The sequence below is a fragment of the Oncorhynchus kisutch genome, linkage group LG8, assembly GCF_002021735.2.
Source record: "Oncorhynchus kisutch isolate 150728-3 linkage group LG8, Okis_V2, whole genome shotgun sequence".
In the NCBI taxonomy this organism is placed as follows: domain Eukaryota; kingdom Metazoa; phylum Chordata; class Actinopteri; order Salmoniformes; family Salmonidae; genus Oncorhynchus; species Oncorhynchus kisutch.
Window position 1 is genome coordinate 63,488,100 of NC_034181.2, and position 6,279 is coordinate 63,494,378.

Sequence of the window (6,279 nt, forward strand, 5' to 3'; positions counted from 1 at the left end):
GATTGCTGATGCTAAGTTAAATATTCAGTAATTGAAATAATTGTATGTTTATTTTTTTTACATAGCAAAACTTATCTTAACAAATTAAATGCTTTGTTTTCTTTGCCCCTGAAAGAAAATTCAATTAATATCACTCTCACAGCATTTTCTCCCAGTGCATTGTCAAACAATGTATCTTTGAGGCAAAAAATAAGTTAGCTTTTCTCAAAGTATATTGTATGAAGAGAGGACACAAACCACTTGATTAATTAGTCTATTGCTTTTCGAATAGAAGAAAACAGTTGTTGAAATAAATTATACAATTAATCACTTTAAACCAATTAACATTCACTGCAGATACTCTAAATTCATGTGAATTGTATTTCAAGAGATTGGGTAATTACGTTATAAATAGGATGTGGTTCTGGATAGAGTGATGAATTAATTTAGAATGAATGGATCAACAACATTCTTACAAAATATCTATACACTACAAGCTAGTTAGAATACAATCTTAATTATTTTTTTAAAAATCTAAGTGTGCACAATCTAACATAGGAATTAATTGATATCTGTCTGGCAATATGTCCTGCAAAAGCAGTTCCATAGTCAATCTAAATCAAAAGGTGAGTTTGAGTAAGAGTAAGAGCAAACAAGCAAATTCAACCATCTTCTACAAAACCAGGGGAATGGTCAACAGGAACATTTTGGAATGTTTAGATATGAATATGCTGCAGTGGCTTGCGAAAGTATTCAACCCCCTTGGTATTTTTCCTATTTTGCTGCCTTTGAACCTGGATTTAAAGTATATGTTTTTTTTTTGGGGGGGGGGGGGGGTTGTATCATTTACACAACATGCCTACTGTACCACTTCGAAGATGCAAAATATTTTTTATTGTGAAACATACAAGAAATAAGACAAAAACAGAAAACCCCCAAAGTCAATACTTCATAGAGCCACCTTTTTTGCAGCAATTACAGCTGCAAGTCTCTTGGGGTATGTCTCTATAAGCTTGGCACATCTAACCACTGGGATTTTTGCCCATTCTTCAAAGCAAAACTGTTCCAGCTCCTTCAAGTTGGATGGGTTCCGCTGGTGTACAGCAATCTTTAAGTCATACCACAGATTCTCAATTGGATTGAGGTCCGGGCTTTGACTAGGCCATTCCAAGACATTTAAATGTTTTCCCTTAAACCACTTGAGTGTTGCTTTAGCAGTATGCTTAGGGTAATTTTCCTGCTGGAAGGTGAACCCCCATCCAAGTCTTAAATCTCTGGAAGACTGAAAGAGGTTTCCCTCAAGAATTTCCCTGTATTTAGTGGCATCCATCATTCCTTCAATTCTGACCAGTTTCCCAGTCCCTGCCGATGGAAAAACATCCCATGATGATGCCACCACCATGCTTCACTGTGGGAATGCTGTTCTCGGGGTGATGAGAGGTGTTAAGTTTGCGCCAGACATAGAGTTTTCCTTGATGGACAAAAAGCTACATTTTACTCTTATCTGACCAGAGTACCTTCTTCCATATGTTTGGGGAGTTTCCCACATGCCTTTTGGCGAACACCAAATGTGTTTGCACATTTTGTTCCTTAAGCAATGCTCATTTTTCTGGCCACTCTTCCGTAAACCCCTGCTCTGTGGAGTGTACAGCTTAAAGTGGTCCTATGGACAGATATTCCAATCTCCACTGTTGAGCTTTGCAGCTCCTTGTTGCCTCTCTGATTAATGCCCTTCTTGCCTGGTCCGTGAGTTTTGGTGGGCAGCCCTCTCTTGGCAGGTTCGTTGTGGTGTGATATTCTTTCCATTTCTTAATAATGGATTTAATGGTGCTCCGTGGGATGTTCAAAGTTTCTGATATTTTTTATAACTCAACCCTGATCTGTACTTCTCCACAACTTAGTCCCTGACCTGTTTGGAGAGCTCCTTGGTCTTCATGGTGCCACTTGCTTGGTGGTGCCCTTGCTTAGTGGTGTTGCAGACTCTGGGGCCTTTCAGAACAGGTGTATATATACTGAGATCATGTGACACTTAGATTGTACACAGGTGGCCTTTATTTAACTAATTATGTGACTTCTGTAGGTAATTGGTTGCACTACATCTTATTTAGGGGCTTCAATGCAAAGGGGGTAAATACATATGCACGCACCACTTTTCAGTTAAAAAATGTTTTGCATTTTTTGAAACACTTCATTTCACCAATTTGGAAATAAAAATCCATTAAGTTGGGTGAATTTAGGCCCATTCCTGCTGACAGAGCTGGTGTAACTGAGTCAGGTTTGTAGGCTTCCTTGCTTGCACACGCTTTTTCAGTTCTGTCCACAAATTTTCAACACTATTGAGGTCAGGGCTTTGTGATGGCCACTCCAATTGTCACGTTCTGACCTTAGTTCTTTTGTTATGTCTTTGTTTTAGTATGGTCAGGGCGTGAGTTGGGTGGGTTGTCTATGTTAGTTTTTCGATGATTTGCTATTTCTGTGTTTGGCCTGGTATGGTTCTCAATCAGAGGCAGCTGTCAATCGTTGTCCCTGATTGAGAACCATATTTAGGGAGCCTGTTTTCTATTGTATTTCGTGGGTGATTGTTTCCTGTTGTGTGTCTGCACCAGCCAGAACTGTTTTCGGTCGTTTCTCTTTGTTTTTTTTTGTTATTTCCGTGTTTATTTTAATAAATATGGACACATACCACGCTGGACCTTTGTACTCACAGTCTTCCACCAACAACGGCCGTATCAGAATCACCCACCACCAAAGGACCAAGCAGCGTGGTAAGGAGGAGGTTACAACATGGGACAAAATAGAGAGGTGGTCAGTCGACCCAGGGAGAGTGCCGGAGCCCGCCTCGGATTCTCTGGAACAATGTGAGGAGGTATATCGGAGAATGGAGTTGGCACGGCGGTCAAGGAAGCCTGAGAGGCAGCCCCAAAATTGTATTAGGGAGGCACACAGGGAGTGTGGCTAAGTCAGGTAGGAGACCTGAGCCAACTCCCGTGCTTACCGTGGAGAGAGGTGGACCGGGCAGGCACTGTGTTATGCTGTGAGGCGCACGGTGTCCCCAGTGCGCAGGCATAGCCCGGTGCGGTACATAGCAGCGCCTCGTATCGGCCGGGCTAGAGTGGGCATCGAGCCAGGTGCCATGAAGCCGGCTCAGCGCATCTGGTCTCCAGTGCGTCTCCTCGGGCCGGGGTACATGGCACCAGCCCTACACATGGTGTCCCCGGGTTCGCCAGCACAGCCCAGTGTGGGCTATTCCACCTCGCCGCACTGGCCTGGCTACGGGGAGCATTCAGCCAGGTAGGGTTGGACAGGCTCGGTGCTCGAGAACTCCAGTGCGCCTTCACGGTCCGGTCTATCCGGTGCCACCTCCACGCACCAGCCCTCCGGTGGCAGCCCCCCGCACCAGGCTGTCTCTCCGTCTCCTTCCTACAGGTGCTCCCGCCTGTCCAGCGCTGCCAGAGTATCCCTCCAGTCTGGATCTGCCAGATTCTCCCTCCAGTCCAGATCTGCCAGAGTCTCCCTCCAGTCCGGATCTGCCAGTCTCCCTCCAGTCCTGAGCTGCCAGAGTCGCCCGTCTGTCCTGAGCTGCCAGAGTCGCCCGTCTGTCCTGAGCTGCCAGAGTCGCCCGTCTGTCCTGAGCTGCCAGAGTCGCCCGTCTGTCCTGAGCTGCCAGAGTCACCCGTCTGTCCTGAGCTGCCAGAGTCTAAAGCTCTAAAGAGGCCACGGAGGCGGGCTAAGAGGCGGACAAGGACTATGGTGGAGTGGGGTCCATGTCCCGCGCCAGAGCCGCCACCGCGGACGGACAGCCACCCAGACCCTCCCCTATAGGTTCAGATTTTCCGCACCTTTGGGGGGGGGGGGTACTGTCACGTTCTGACCATAGTTATTTTTTTATGTCATTGTTGTAGTATGGTCAGGACGTGAGTTGGGTGGGTTGTCTATGTTAGTTTTTCTATGATTTGCTATTTCTGTGTTTGGCCTGGTATGGTTCCGAGAGGCCCGAGAGGCAGCCCCTGGCAGAGTCAGGAAGCAGACCTGAGCCAACCCCCCGTGCTTATCGTGGCGAGCATGGGACTGGTCAGGCCCCGTGCTATGGGGTGATGCGCACGGTACCGAGGCGGAGTATTCACAGGCCGGTATGCTCGGTGCCAGCGTCCCGCATTTGCCTGGGGAAGCTGGTATCCAGCCAGAACGGGTGGGGCCAGCTCTGCACTCAAGACTGCCAGTGTGCCTCCACGGCCCTGTGTATCCGGTGCCTCCACTACTCACCAGGCCCCCGGTGGCAGCCCCACACACCAGGCTGTCTCTCAGTCTCCTCCCTCCAGGTGCTCCCGCCTGTCCAGCGCTGCCAGAGTCTCCCGCCTGTCCGGAGCTGCCAGAGTCTCCCGCCTGTCCGGAGCTGACAGAGCTCCAGACAAGTAGGTAATGAAGGTGGGATACATGTTTGACAGAAACATTTGTTTGAATTGGTACAGCTCTTCCATTCCTGTTTCAGTGAGAAGGCAAAGTAAGCTGAACAAAGTTTATGATTGTAAGCTTGTGGGTGGTCCTTCCGAGCTTGTTTGACAGTGTTAGCCAGTGAGCTATCGTGTTTGTGAGTCGCAGAACCACTGAATTCTAATTTCAAAGCTGTGGCAAGTTTAGTGTAGTCGTTAAGAACGTGTTGCTGTTGTAGACGAATGAACCTCGTCACGTGTCTATTCGACGTTCACTTCAACAGGTAAACGCTGTCAGAACCCGTAGCGTTTGGGTAGCCAGCCAATGAGTCCTCTATGTCAGCTAGGAACGTTCAGTATCATTTGGCTGTCCTGGAAAGGGGTCAAAGGTGGGAAAATTATTGCATTTGTCAAGGTGTTCCACACCAAGCGGGCGGAGAGGGTTGGCTTCATCCTGTGGGGAAATTGGGGCAAAAGACCAAGAGGAGAAGCCAAGCTTTGGCTTTGTTGGCGATGAGACGCCATATTACTCAGTGCCGCCATAGTACTCAGTGACGAACGGCCAAGAGGAGAAGACTGAGGGACACATGAGAGAGGCAAAGTCTGAAACCTATCGTCTCACTCCTTTGAGTACTGTACTCCAGTTGCTTGGTTGGGTAGTCACGCTATAGCGCATGACTGTTCTGGAATTCCACCAGATTGTACCTAGGGGTGGTATTCTGCTGCATTGCAGAGTCCACTTGAGTGCTTAGAGTACCGATTTTGGACATGTGAGTGTCGCATTTGCTCCTTTCAGTCTCAAACTTATCTGTCTTTGTTTGCAGATAGAGGTCTTGTGTATGGAGCCAGAGATTCAGTGATGAGATTTCCTCCCTTTGCTTAGAAATCAATATTTCCATTTTCATCACATGAGCTTTCACAATTCATTTGGTCAGCGACTTCAATGAGTTCTGCTGATTTGTCATCCAACTTAGTCATTGTGTTCATTAAAAATAATGTATTTCGTCTGCAGCATTTGGAGTAGAACAGTGTTACTTTGAGTAACGTTGAACAAAACTGCATGCAAGTTATCAAGTTGAACGCTCCTGTTTGTGATAACTCGTGAGATTTATCTAGTTTTGCGTGGACATCATTGTATTTGGTTTGGGCTAAATTGAGTTGTTCCTGTAGAAGGCGATTTGTTCCTGTCAAAGACGATTTTGTTGAAGAGTTTGTGCTTGTTCGTCGTCATAGGTTTTTGCAATAACATTTAATTGTTCAGTTTTCAAACGCAGTTCCATAGCTAGCAGAATTTTTCCCTTGTCTGTGTTTGTCATCAGTTTGCCGGTTCTCTCCACCTTGTTGTGCACTGTGGTATTGGACCGATGCCAATCTTGGATGGCAAGACATCAGGGCTAAATTACAAGGCCTGTGCCCGGTGGTTGATTTTGGAGAGCGTTTGTCACAATTTCTACAGTTTTTCCACTAATGGCATAATTAGGGTTGGTATCGCTGCTGAGGTCAGAGATCAATTATTTTATGGGTAAGGTTTCACTAATTAGCTGGGGAGTGGGAACCACTCCTTCTAATAGCTTGCACATTATTAGAATATTTGAGAGGAGAGAAATAAATAATTATCCTAAGTTTGGTTTTGGAATAGGTTGGAAGCTGCAAAGACGATTTTAATCTATTTATGGGTGTTAATTAACCATCAGTGCTGTACCAGTATTGTGGGAGTTGGATGTGAATGAATTTGCAAAAGCAAATTGAATTGATTAGTCAATGATAATGATTAATCATAACTGGATAGGCTATCTGGGAATTTAAACTTTAATTAACCTAAGAAGTTGTTTCATCTAGGTCGATATTGGAAAGTTTAAATATCTAATTT